Here is a 15090-nt window from a genome sequence, read left to right on the forward strand (position 1 = left end):
AGCAGCGTACAGATTGCAGTGTAGTTTGTGGATCGGTCGGTCGAACGATCCGGAGTTTCCTACCGTGCCAGTATTAGTAGATCGGTCTGTGGATCGATCCGAAGTTTATTATCAGTTGTAAACACCTCCCCTAGCATGTGTACAGCTCCTAGGTACACCCAGAACACTAAGTTAAACTTTACAGCATTTAGTTCAGTAAAATTTTAAACTAGCCAGTTTTCATTCCGCATTAATAGTCCAGCACAGCATAATTGTAGCGATCGGCCTCGCAGCCTAGTCAGTAGGAGGCGGGTCGTTACAGGATCAGCATCTGACCATCCATAAGCGCATTCTTATTTTCCCTTAACTCAATTCTATTCCATAGAAGTAATCTTACATAAAAGATCATAAACAAAAAAAATCAAATAAGCCTAAGTATCCTAGCATCAAAAACAGAAGAAAAAAATTTGCCTGGAATCAGATCAACACACCAAGCTATCATCTCTTTCAGAAGAACATACCGATCACGCATCGACATACTGTAAAATAATAATCTCATAAAACTGCATCACGTCCTCCATGGAACATAATCCACGCGAAGAAATAAAACGAGAATAAAAGTAGAGAATAGCATTACCACGGTAATCTCGAAGCCGATGATTTTTGCGCCGCCGAAACTGCAGGTTGGTTTCTGCTCTTGAGCGAAGTGTATGGAGGACGGAGCGAAGTGTATTTATAGGCAAGGCGAGAGGATGGAGATGACGGCTAAATAAGGGCAACACGCGAACGGACAACAGACGCATACAGTGTTGATGTAATCCAACGGTCAAGATGAGTCCCTGCGTCTCACTTTGCCCCCTGAAGTTTACATTATTTAAAATGCTCTGAGTTTCACACCCACCAAACAATCACTAATCTTTTCAAAACTTTTATAATTTCACTCTTAATATTCACATAATCATTTCATTCGACAAAAGAAAAATATTGACAAGTGTATTTAAAATGGTTATACTTTAAAAATATTATCATTAGATATTTAAATTTTGAAGAGAAATAATATGAATAAATTCAACAGAATAGAATACAACAACAAACAAGAATAAAATAATGGTCTAAATTAAAAAATTGAAAAATTGCCCTAAAATCTCCTACCATAAATAAAACTTTTACCCTTAGTAAAAAAAGTTATTTCTGCTTCTTACCAAATATATATGTTTTTTTTTTTTGGTGTATTGAAAAATATTTTAAAAATTTACATTCAAATTTTGTTTTTTTTTTAAATTTGGATCAACCCTTTAGACACATTGGAAGTTTTATTTATGGTTAAGAACTTCTAAGAATGTGTCAAGTTAAGGGGAGCCCTGATTGAAAGATTAAAAATACTTTTTAAAAAATTTATTTAAAAATTAATTTTGTAAATCATTAAAATTGAGTTTGAAAAATTATTTTATTAATTTTTTACGAAATACTCTTCGCTTTACAAATTTTTGTGAAAATATCTTGAAAATTATTTTGAAAATTATTTTGAAAATTCACTATCAAAAAATTACTTAAACATTCAAAAGTTACCTTGACAATCAACTTTGCAAAATCAGTCTAACACCACTTTTATATATATATTTGAAACACTTAATTATGACTTTCAAATATTATTGTTGGTGCAAAATCTAATCAAGAGTGATCTTAAGTTCATATCTTTTTGATGTGTGTCATAGGGGAAGAGTAATCCTAAGTTAGAAGGGGGAAAGTAACTAATCTCTTTAATTTTGAGAATTATATTCACCCTTAAACACCCAAACCTAACTTAAGAAAATTGTCAAACATCAAAAAGGGGGAGATTGTTGGTGCAATTAACCTCTAAGATTTCGATGTTTGACAATACACCCAAGTCTGGTCAGTTTGACTAAGGGTTAATTCAAAAAGGACTTGATGTTTGGAAGAGAGTAGTCTAGTCAAGACTAGATGACTAGCAAAAAGAAGTCCTAACTGGACGTTAGACAAAGTGGAAGTCCTAGTGAGTGAAGCTAGGCCCTAGTGAGTGAAGCTAGGTAGTGGATGGAAGTCCTAGTGAGTGAAGTCAAGCCCTAGTGAGTGAAGCTAGGTAGTGAAAGTCCTGGTGAGTGAAGTCGGACCCTAGTGAGTGAAGCTAGGTGGTGGAAGTCCTGGTGAGTGAAGTAGAGCCCTAGTGAGTGAAACTAGGTGGTGGAAGTCCTGGTGAGTGAAGTCAGACCCTAGTGAGTGAAGCTAGGTGGTGGAAGTCCTGGTGAGTGAAGTCGGGCTCTAGTAAGTGAAGCTAGGTAGAGGAAGTCCTGGTGAGTGAAACCAAACAATGAAAGTCATAGTGAGTGAAGCTAGGTAACCCTAGGGGGAGATAACCCTAGGTTATATGTGACCGACACGGGCGACCGGACTAGCGAATCTTGAATTCTGTTAACACTATTTTACCTTACAATTTTATTTATTGTGCTAACTCAGTGTTGCATGAAAGTTCAGTTAGGTCAACGGACCAACCAGATAGCTTGCACGAAGTCCAGATTAGTCGACGGGATAACTAGATATCTGACAAAAGAGAAGTAAAGGTAAGTCACTAGAGGAGAGTGACTGTGAGGACGCGTTCCAGTTGAGGGATAATAGACGTCGATCCAGTTTAGGTCCATTTGAGATTCCTAAGCTGAGACATTGATTAGTTCCTGGTCCTGAGAGGACCAGAACTAATTACTCTATTTTTTATATTGTGCTAACATTTGTCTTGCAGGGTTTTTTGGACTAACACATTTGTTGCAGGGCATTAAAACAAGCAAAGATGCCTTCGGGGTGAACAGTACCCGAAGGTGCCTTCTATGGCTGTGGAAGGCACCTTAGTACTGTTCATGGAAGGCGCTTTCCATGGCTATAGAAGACGCCTTCCATGGATAAAATTTGACCGGTTCGCAAATAAGGCGCAGCGATGGATTGATTTTGCCTCATTGGAGGTGTCTTCCATGCTTATGTATGGCGCCTTCTAAGCCTTATATAAGGTAGTTTCGAGGAGGTATTGGAACAACAACCACATACGAGCTACTACGCACATTTGAGCCTCCGACTGCTCTCGGTTCCTGCTGCGACTCTACTACAAAGCTGCTGAACCCGACGACTACTCCGAGGAGTTCTGATCGTGCCCGACAGACAGACATCAACACGAAGTGCCTCATTTTGATACCTAAAGAGTGTTGGTAACATTTGTTTTCTGTACTTAATTTCTATAAAAGGGCAAGTGCAGTGGGTTGCACTTGACCTAACCTTTTGTACTCGATTCTGTCTTCCGAAGGTACTAGAAGAGATTTTTAGTGGATTGCCCATCGATAGGTCTGCGAGACCTGAGTCTTGGAGTAGGAGTCGCGGAAGGCTCCAAATCAAGTAAAAAATTGCTTGTGTTCTTCTTGTTACTTTTCTTTTACTTTCCGTTGCGTACTCAAGTTTTTAAAATTGAAAAAGAAGTGTTTTGAAAACCACGTGATTTACCCCTCTCACGTGCATCACGGTCCAACACAATCTTAGGTGGTTTTTATTCTCCAAGTTTGTGAGTTCATGAGACGGACGAAATGTGTTTGTGTGGATACCAAAAGAGGCGCGAACACTTGATCGTTCTGAGATCCAACGAGGAGAAAGTTGCTGTCGGGAGTTCGTGTTTATACAACAAAGGTATAACTCCCTTTTAACAAACTTAGTATATGATTTTCTTCTTCGCATGGATCTTTTGAAAGGATCTAGTTAATTTTTATGTTGCACTTTCTGCGTGTTTAGTGCTCTAGATTCTTACAGTGGTATCAGAACCACTTGCGAAGGTGTATACTAAGGGACCGTTTGGTTTAGGGGAATAGGAGTGGGAAATGAGAATGAGAATCATTGATTGTCATTGTTAATGTTTGGATTATAGGAATAGGAATACAAATAAAGGAATGAATCCTTGAAATTGGGTAATGACGCATTCCCATGTACCTCCCCTTCAATGAGTCATTACCCTATTTTCATCAATCAAAATATTTCCTTATTCCAAAAATATCCTTGACCTAAAACTAAAATTTTCTCCCTTAATATCAAATATCAAAATATATTTATTTATTTTTTCTTTCATATCACTTCTCTCCCCTTGTTCTCTCTCATCATATTTTCTCTCTCATCATTTTATCACACACTTTTTCTCTCCTTAATCTCTCCTATCACACTCTCCTTTCTCTATTTTTCTCATTACACTTTCTCTCTCATCATATTTTCTCTCTCATCATACTTTCTCTCTCCTCAATCTTTCCCATCACACTCTCTTTTTTCTTTTTTTTTTCTCATCACACTTTTGCTCTCATCACACTTTCTCTCTCCTCAATCTCTCTTGTCACACTCCCTCCTTTTTTTCCTCAACACACTTTCTCTTTCATCATACTTTCTCTCTCCTCAATCTCTCCCATTACACTCACTGTTCTCTTTTTTCTCATCACACTTTCTCTCTCATCATACTTTCTCGCTCCTCACACTCTCTCGCCTCTTTTTTCTCATTATATTTTCTCTCTCTTCATCCTCTCCCATCATACTTTCTCTTACATCATATTTTCTCTCTCATCTTCTCTCATCATGCTCTCTCCTATCACACTCTCTTTTCTCATTTTCTCTCATCACACTTTCTCTCTTTTCATTCTTTCTCATCACACTTTCTCTCTCATCATACTTTCTCTCTCATCATTCTCTTTCATCATATTTTTCTCTCACATCTAATTTTTTCTCTTATTTCTCTTTAAGGGTAAAAAAGGAAATTTTGATTTATTCCGATAGAAAATATGCAACTAACCAAACATTACTTTTAAGAGTGATATGCATGCTCATACCCATTCCCATTCCACAATACAATGATTCTCATTCCGATTCCTATTCCTAGGAAAGAACCAAACGCCCCCTAAGTTATAGTTAAATTTTTATATGTGATATAGAATTTGCATGAGATGTTTACTATGATTTGCATGATTATGAGTCTTTGTTTCTATTGGGAATGAAATAGTTTGTGTTAAACAATCTAAAGGATATAGCATCTTCATGCATGTTATGAACGTGTGCTATAGCCGATTTTGTTTGATAGAAATATACTCCCAAGGTCTCAGCCAAAACTATTGTGAATAATAAGGTCTCAGTTTTTGTGGGCAGCAGGGTCTCAGACCACCGTGGCATTGTGGCTAATAATTCTTTGTTGAAATCATAGTAGATTTTATGTCATAAAGATATTGTGAATGTTATATGACATGGTGCATGATTATGACCTTAACCCCGATGTGATTGGATGTGTGTGTATGTTATAATTTATAATACGACCTGCATGTCATGTCTTTCTTCTTTTTCATTCTTATTGTCAATTTAGACTACCCTCGAATGTAACCCAAGATTTTTTTAGATTTTGTAATGTACAAATTATAAAAAAAACTAGTCTACTGGACGATGGTGAAAAAGGGAGAAGGACAACAACACACGACGACTAAGAAAGCACTTGAAGAAAATGCTTTTACCTAGGTTGACCTTCCAATCTTCTCATTGGCTTGAGAAGATTATAGTTGATGGGGCTATAACCATGTCACGTTTTATTTAGCATATATATTGATATATGCGAGATATGCCATGATTGTATGCGACGCATGTGTAGTTTAATCATAATTAGGCTCTTTTAATATGCCTACCAAAGTTCGGCACTCACTACTAACTCATTCAATTGTAGTCAGGTTTTGCCAAAGGAAAGTGACTCGATTTATCTTGCTATAGTGTGATAGGTATTGTCTGACTATTGGACTTTGGGTGTGAGTTAACTAAGTTACCTCAATTGGATTGAGAACTTAGAGAGGCATATGTAATTTAAATTATACTAGTCTTGGGTGATTACCAAAGCTAACTCAAGATGAGTTATAATATGGATTTCATGAGATTGGCAAACTAACAAATAGTCTTGTTTACCTAATTATACAAGAGTTACATTTGATGTAATTGGTACAAGTTGCCTACCTACATTATATTGCTCCATAAAGAATTTCTATGGTTAAAAAGGTACCGATAAGGTCGTGCTTTAGTTAGGCATCCCCAAATGTGTGAGTACTTTAAACTAGGCTTCTTACCCGTCCAAAGTTCATAAGGAGTTTTGCTAGTTGCTTTGATGGAACTCTATTAAGGATATATGTTGTAGTCTTAAGTGCTTCTCCCTATAGTAATTTTCATAAGGTAGAGTAATAAATCATATTCCTCATCATGTCTTTAAACCTTCTATTTTGTCTTTCAATAACATCATTCATAGTGGGCGAACCTAGTGTGAGATGATACCATATTCCTTAGGAAATTAGCAAAAGGTTCTAGATGTTATTCACCAGAATCATTATATTTATCATAGTATTCTCCACCATAATCTCATCTGATATTATTTTTATCCTTTTGTTGAGTTGATTCTCAACTTCAGTCATATAATTTTTTAACATGTCCAATGATTCCGACTTATCGTGAATGAGATATAGATGGTCATATCGTGAAAAATCATCTATGAAAGTTATAAAATAGTATTGACCATTCTAAATAGTTGTAGGGAATGACCTACAAATATCTATATGTATAAGTTCTAAGACATCTACAGTCAATATAACTTTAAATCTCTTTTTATTTGTTTATTTTCTCTTTATATAGTTAACACAATCATCTAAATCTACAAAATCCAAGGGGTCTAAATTTATCCAAAACAAATATCTCTATTTTTAATATGGAGATATGACATAATCTCATGTCATAATGTAGTCGAATTTTCATTGGTTAATTTTCTCTTTATACCTCATGTACTTAATTGCAATGATTCATTAAATATCACAATGACATCAAACAAGTAAATATTATTATAAACAAATAAGAATCAATTTCAAGCAATTTTGAATCTTGAAATAAACTAAATTTTCTTTCCCAAATGAATAAGAATAACTAAATTTGTTCAAAGTAGAAAATAAAATCAAATTCTATATGAAAAATGGTACCATAAAAGTTTCATCAAGATCCAAATAAAAAATAATCTTCAATAATAATCTAAATTTCCCAATTGCTTCAACTTTTGCAAGTCTGCAAAAAAAATAAATGAAATCTGTCACCCTAGTGGTCCCTCATAACTGCCCCACATAATAATTGACCTTTGCTCAATTCTACAAAACTACCATGTGATAACCAACTTGACTATGCCCTAGGGGCAAAGTTAATTTTGTGCAAATGGAAAGGAAATGAAGGCAACCAATTGCTTCAATATGGTGGCAAAAGGCGAATACGCTCGGCCCCAGCGCCCCCGCCAACCCATCCAGGGCCAATACGGAGGAGGTAAATCACGGACGGCTACTATCCTTTGAAATAGTGACTAGCAGATAAGAGAGACATTTACCTCGACTTTACCGAGATTCGAATCTCAGACCTCATGGTGACAAACCAATTGCTTCAACATGAACTATCTTGTCATTGTTCATATATATCTATCTTTAATTTCACCATCACTTAGCTTACGACAATGGAGACAACCCTGCATAGACATACTAATATGAGTTGTTGTACTAGAATCTATCCACCAAGTGTGTGTAGACACCAAAGTTAAATTAACCTTAGAACAAACTAAATTAAGAGGCACACCTTTGTTGGCATGCCAAGCATGATAGTTGGAGCATTGCTTTTAAAATGCCCCTCAGCTCAACGGAAATGATCACAACCCTTACCTTTCAGTGCATTCGACCTCTTTGCTTGTTTCTTCTAAGGCATTGTATCTACGACTTTTATATCCTTTTTATTTTTATTTTTGTTCCTATTCTTAAGGGTTAAGGTTAGGTGAGCAGTTTCAATCGTATCTTACGTTAACCTTTCCTCTTACTAGACATAGTGTGAGATGAGCTCATTTAGAGACCAAGTCTCTTTCTGATAATTATAACTCACCTTAAATTGACTAAGTGTGCGGAAAGATATATCAAAATTGGATGCACTAGCCAGTCCTCTGTGAGTTCTAGCTTAAGTATTTTTTAACTTAGAAGCAAGATGAGACATATCATCCATGATGTATTTCCTAATATTACCCTTACCCTTATACTTCATTGAAATTAGGTTTGTCAAAAGTGTACTTGTTTTAGCCTTTTTATTCATGACAAACCTCTTTTCAATTTCAACAAGGAACTCCTTAGGCTTAGTTATCCTATCAGTTATTGTGCTCTTGAATGCCCCTAAAATGACTTTCTCCATGATTTTCAGGCACATACAATTTGATCTCTCCCACTTTTCCATCTCTCTCTTTTCATCAGAGGTACCCTTATCTGAAAGAGGTGGAGGAGAATCAGTCATTAATGCAAGGTCAAGATCCATGACAAAAACTATTAAGAGGTTCTCTTACTTTGATTGGAAGTTAGTGTCATTTAACATAGGAATGGAATTGATGTTGACAGTTGTATTAACAGGATTATTGCTAGTTAAAAAAGAACAACAAACAAGAAAACATATTCTCATAAGTCTTTAAATAAGAATAATAATAGTAAATTCAAATATAACCCATCTCAGGATACTGAATAGCCCATTAATATTTCATCTTTGGATAAAATATTAACTACTAAGTGATATCTTAGTGTAGCAATCAAATATTAATAATAAGAACATATCAAACAATAAATCTTCCTTTGTACCGATTTATTGCTCACATGTAAAACCAAATAATTGTCACATATTTATCACCACAAGTGTATTTTCAATTTTATTAAGTATTAACCTTTCTTTAGGCTGATTAAATACTCACATAAGTTGTAAGTACACAACTTTTTATAATTTAAAATAAATTAATTCCCACATAGGGACCACTTTGGTATTATGTTGCTTGAATTAAGTTATCTTAAAATATATATAAACACACCAATATTCAAATTTAAAATTATATCAGAATTTTCTTCAATTAACCAAATTATTCATAGTTGATTGATATGTGGACAATTGACTGCACCTTGATCAGCAGTCGATTGTTGAACCTACTGTGCGTAGTTCCTCCACAATAGGCGAGTGAATCATTTGACAAAAAAATCTATCATGCACAGTTTGTGCACATTAGTTGAGCGGGTCAGTCGATTGGTAAACCTACCATGCACGGTTTGTGCACATCAATTGAGTGCGTCAATTGATTGGAAAATCTACTGTGTATGATTCGTGCACATCAGTCGACTGGAAAACTTACTATGCACGGTTTAATTGTGGCAAAAGGTGAAATGCTCGTCCTCAGCGCTCCTATCGTATCCGACCTAAGGCCATCACGAGGGAGGTAAATCGCAGCATCCGAGCGAGCATGTGACTGACAGGGTGTAATACGGGGATAAGGGATTTATTCCCCAGCTGTCCCGAGGATCGACCTCGCGACCTCATTGTGACAACACCTGCCACATACCAACTCAGATGACCCGCGGGGTCAATTGAAACTATGCACGGTTTCAAGCACATTAGTCTAGTGAGCCCGTCGATTGAAACTAATGCATTAGAGTTTCAACCAGTTTTCAAAAAATTGCACCGTCACAATTATTATTCATAATGATTTGTTTATTAATATCCAACATGAAACAAATTATGATGATTCCAAATTAGTAGACTCCATGATGATTCGGTGATTAGTATCTAACAGTTGGTGTGTGTCTTGTGAGTGTGTATCAACTCAAATTTAAAAATTCCCTAGTAATTTTATAAGTGTTTGAAAATCAAAACATTGACAAACACACAAACACACTTTTAATAATAATATCTATATAAAAAAGTTTTCATAGAAATCCATCATATTTTCAAAAATTAACACAAAGTTGGAATGAATTGAAAACCTTAGTGTTCTAAACCAACTTTGTATCAACTATGTTTTCATCAAAAAAAAATATGTATTCCTAGTCTTTTTAAAAACATTCTAACAAGATTTACGTGAAAATTTCAATCATGATTATTGAATTATATGCACATGCATGACTTGTAAAGCCTTCTCTAAGATTGGTTATTTTCATGATTCACATATCTTGATAACATTTGGCTTAATTCTAGATGTATCATAACCAATATCTTGAACCGAATTTATCATTCTGACATCTCAATTGATTTCTATGTTCCACGATTTAGGTATAACTCTATCTATGTGAAGGTACACATCTAGTATCACGATAGAAATTTACTAATCTATAATGCACATGTAAAGCTCTCTTTGAAGTGTACTAACTTCAGGTTCATGAAGAGGCTTAGAAAAGTTTAACTTGGATATAACATAGTTAAGCATTATATCTCCCTTTGTCATATAATCCCTAATGAAATGGTGTTTCATCTCTATCAAACCATTACTTTTCTTTTTCTCATAATGATTCAAGTTGCTATTTTAATACTATCATAATGTCATCTTTTATTTTTCTTGCCCCTCGTTACATGATGACAACTAAATATGTTCTAAGAAAATGCTAAGTAGACACAATAATAAAGCAAATACTATAAGGAAATGACAGTTGATATCATTAAATGACATGCTGAAAATTTGATATTAAGAGAAGAGAAACTGCCCTTGGAAAAACTCTTTTCCTAATAAATGCCTGGATGAAACATCCTCTATAAAAAAGTCTAACTTATTTTTCAATGAAATTTTAATTTGGTATTAAGTTTCAATCCTAGACTTAATATCGAGAGCACAATATACATAAACATAGTTTTGTGTAAAAACTGAGTTTAAAGTTTACTTTTTGTTTGAAAAAAATCAATTTCCTAAAGGTTAACACATAGGGTTCATTTGTAAAGTTAGATTAGCAATAATGAAACCATCTACATGTTTAGAACTTGTTATATCACATATAATTTTCATAATGGCTACAAGTGTAGCACTTGTGAATATTATTCAATAATAATAGTAATAGTTTTCTTCTTTATTTTATAATTTATCATAATATTTTTGTTTGTTTAGGTAGGGTTATGTTGCTTTGAGTATGACCCCACTCTTCTTTTGCATTAGATATGTGATCCTTCATGATAGCAATGATTGTATAAATGTATATTTTATAATTATAACAAATGAAGTCAAAACCTAGGACACATGCCCATTTATATTTTGTGGGGTTAAGTTACTATAAGTATTTGATTAACTGAACTAATGTTAATTTTTCTTGCATATATTCCATTAATAATTGTTCTTTTTTACATAGAATATGTTTCCAATAATGCATGTTCAAGCATTTCAACTAGGGTCGGCTCGCAAGCTTTTCGAGCCGGCTCGAAAAATATTTGATTTGTATTCGAATTTATCGAATTCGAGCCGAACTCGAACATATACGAACTTGTTTTCAGCCTAACTCGAGCCCAAATTATATTATTTGAGCCGCTCGCGAGTCTTAATATTTATTAATATAAGTTAAATATATATTAAATAAATAAATTTCGAGTCTTTCGAACTTATTTTCGAGCAATAATTCGAATAGTTTGTAAACATGATTGAATATTTCGAGCCGAACATGAACCCGAGCCCTAATTCGAACCGAACTCAAACCAAACATTTTGAATTTTTCGAGCTTCGAATCGAGCTCAAACTCGAATATACCTATTTCGAGATGAATTCAAGCCTTAAATTTTTCTATATATTTAGCTCGATTCGATTCATTTACACCCCTAATTTCAACAAATTCTGAAAATTGACGAATATAAAACCATTAGATATATCTTTTGTCCTCTTAATAATCAAGATGACCATTGCCATTTAGTGATCATAAACCTCGAGAAAGGTCAATTTATTCATTATAACTCCCTCGACACTACAAAAAATTACAGTTCTATGTTTGAGAAAACTGCAAGTATTCAGTTCTATATTCCATTACAATAAACTTTTGATATATATTGATTACTAATGCCACTTATATGCAAGTGTCATTTTTTAAGAGTCTAAACTGATCATACCTTCGCATCTGACATCGAAAATTAGCACCTATTTCCTCAAGTGAATTTAAATTGATTCAAGTAAATGCCCCCATAAAAGTTAAACAGTAAGTATTTATTTATGTTTCATATTTTTTATTGCCATTAGATTCTTACAAGTTAAAAAACTTTATCTTGCAAGTTAGATTGTGTTTTTTTTTTGTAATGTGCTATGCTAAGAGTTTAATGTTATATAAATCAACTTAATTTAGACAAACTAAAAAAAAGCTCATAGATTTATTGTTGGACATATAATTATGACAAACAAAAATTGGCTAGTGCAAGTGTGATGTTGTTGTCTCTAAAAGATTAATGACAAGATTCAAAATGTATATTTGTAAAAAAAAAGACTGTGATATTGTTGTTATGATATATTGTTAATGTGATGTTATTTTGGTTGTATCAAGTTTTAGTTGAACGACTTATTATTGTTGTAGCAAACACATGTCTGTTATAGTAACTACGGTTTCGTAGCTACTATAACACAGATTTGTCATTATAGCAGCTACATAACCATTGTTGTTGCAACACGGACTCCATGTGTTCAATCACATTCTAGTATGTATGGTTTCGTAGCTGTTATAACATATACTTGATGTTGTAGCAGCTACGAAATCATAGCTGCTACAACGTAGACTCCATGTGTTCAATCACATTGTTGCAGCTACCATTCTAAAGCTCCTATAATATATACTTGATGTTGTAACAGCTATGAAACCGTAACTGCTACGGCATAGACTCCATGTATTCAATCATGTTGTAGCAGCTACAATTCCATAGCTGCAACAACATAGACTTGACGTTGTAGTAGCTACAGAACTGTAGCTATTACAATGTAGACTACATGTGTTCAATCACATTGTAGCAGCTACGATTCCATATCTACTACAACACAGATTTTATATTGTAGCAGCTACGAAACTGTAGCTATTACAACGTGGCTGTAGTGTAGAAAAGAATGAGACGACGGGAAGTTGTTAATTGATTACATATTAAGTTAGTTAAAGAAAAATTAATTGTATAAATTAATTGAGGATTCAATTAAGATTACTTAATTAATTGTTGAATTTTTTATTAACTTGATTAAATTAGGATTAATTCAATTAAGATTGATTATTTTAAAATTAAGGATTAAATTTAAGTTGATTGTAAGGGTTAAATTTAAGTTTTAATATGAAATTCATTACTTAAACACAAAACAAAGATTCTATGATTCAGGGAGAGATACCAAATTAGTTGGAACCTTAAAAACATAACCTACCCACTTGGGCAATTAGGGCTATGATACCACTTGTAGGATCAAAATGAACAAGAATTTTACCGACTCTTGTAGTAGATAAATATCGTAGATCGAGGTTGGTGTCACTCTAACTACAGGAGTTGGGCATAACAAAGTCACAATAGAGTGGTAGTAAAGAGATGGCGTAGCAGAAAGAGCTAGAAAGCTTGTTCAAAAGTGATGTCTTGAGTGTTGGTTGTGAACTTTTTATATAGTGTATTGGGGGTGCCTCGGTTCATCTGAGGTGCCTCCATCAACTCTTATCTAATCCCAAATCTTTAGAGTTTATCCTTCCGGAGGCACCTCCAATCAGCTGAGGGCACCTCCAATGTCATCTGAGATGCCTCCAATCGACCCAGGGTGCCTCCAGCTGCTAAAACTCCATCCTTGAAGTTTATCTATGCAGAGGTGCCTCCATCTATCCAGGGCACCTCCAGTGTCTTACTTAGGGCACCTTCAATCAGCCGAGGCTCCTTTAGCAGTATTCATCTTAGGCTTATTTTTTGCTCTAACTCCTACAAAATATGTTACTTTAAAATAACAAAGAATACCTGCAAAATAGAGTTAACATAATAAAATTTATGAATTAGATCCTGTCTGACACGACTAGAATCAATTCTTGGTCTCAACTTAGATTTCCAATATAGATCTAAGTTGGACCAACACCTATAGTTATACTGAGACTCGTCCTCACTAGATCTCTCTTCTCTAGTGACTTACCTTACTTGTCATTTGTAGAATCACTTGACTTGTCATCTGACTCATTAGGTCTTCCTACCAGAAGTCCCATTTGGACTTCATTCAATTGTTAAGTCTTGCAAATCTAATTAGACTTCCTACTAGATATTAGATCCTCTCTTGACCTATCTGGACTTTCTGCAAGTTATCAAGTCCTCCTTACATAATTAGACTTCAGCCTGGTGTCATGTCCTCTAGACTTGTCAAGTCCTTTACTCTGCACACTTGGTAAATACATTAGATCACACATAATCTAACTTTAACTATTTATCATGCATAAAAATATGAGTTTGATTATTAGTGATGACTGCACCAACAATAACAATATCCAGTTTAATGAAGTGGAAAGGCAAGTGGTTCTGAGTAATGATCAAATAAGCAGAATATCGATAGAAGAAAAGATAGCATTGGCAATTGAAACTTAAGAGGTAACAAAATTTTTGTGATTCCATAAGTGGTACTCTAGACCAAGTTATCAAAGTTTTCGTGAACCAAAACTTATCAGAATTGGCAAGTGAAACTAAAATTTTAATCAAGGGTACTTATAATGGTTGGAGATGGAAATTGTTTATAGAGAAATTGCAGAAATGTGAACTCTATGTGCCTAAGGAGGCATATAGAGTGTATTTTATATTTTTCATTGCTGCTGATGTATATGAGAATAATGATTATAAAGATATCTCTCTATCTATGGAAGGTGATATGGATGATACTAAATTTGAAGAATTCTTTCTTGACGTTGTAGCAGCTACAGAACTGTAATTGCTACAATGCGAATTCCATGTGTTCAATCATACTATAGTAGTTACGATTTTATAGCTACTATAACATAGACTTCATGTGCTCAATCATGTTGTAGCACCTATGGTTCTGTAGATGCTACAATACATACTTGACAACAATGGAATTGTAGTTGCTACAACGTAAACTAGATTTGTTCAATCACGTTGTAGCAATTTTGGTTCCGTAGTTGCTGTAACATATACTTGATGTTGTAGTAGTTATGGAACTATAGCTGCTATAACACAAACTTAACTTGTTCAATCACATTATAGCAGCTACAATTCCATAGTTGTTATAACATAGACATGACGTTGTAGCAGCTACGTAACCATAACTATTACAACACAGACTTG

Source organism: Zingiber officinale, chromosome 2B (assembly GCF_018446385.1).
Source record: "Zingiber officinale cultivar Zhangliang chromosome 2B, Zo_v1.1, whole genome shotgun sequence".
In the NCBI taxonomy this organism is placed as follows: Eukaryota; Viridiplantae; Streptophyta; class Magnoliopsida; order Zingiberales; family Zingiberaceae; genus Zingiber; species Zingiber officinale.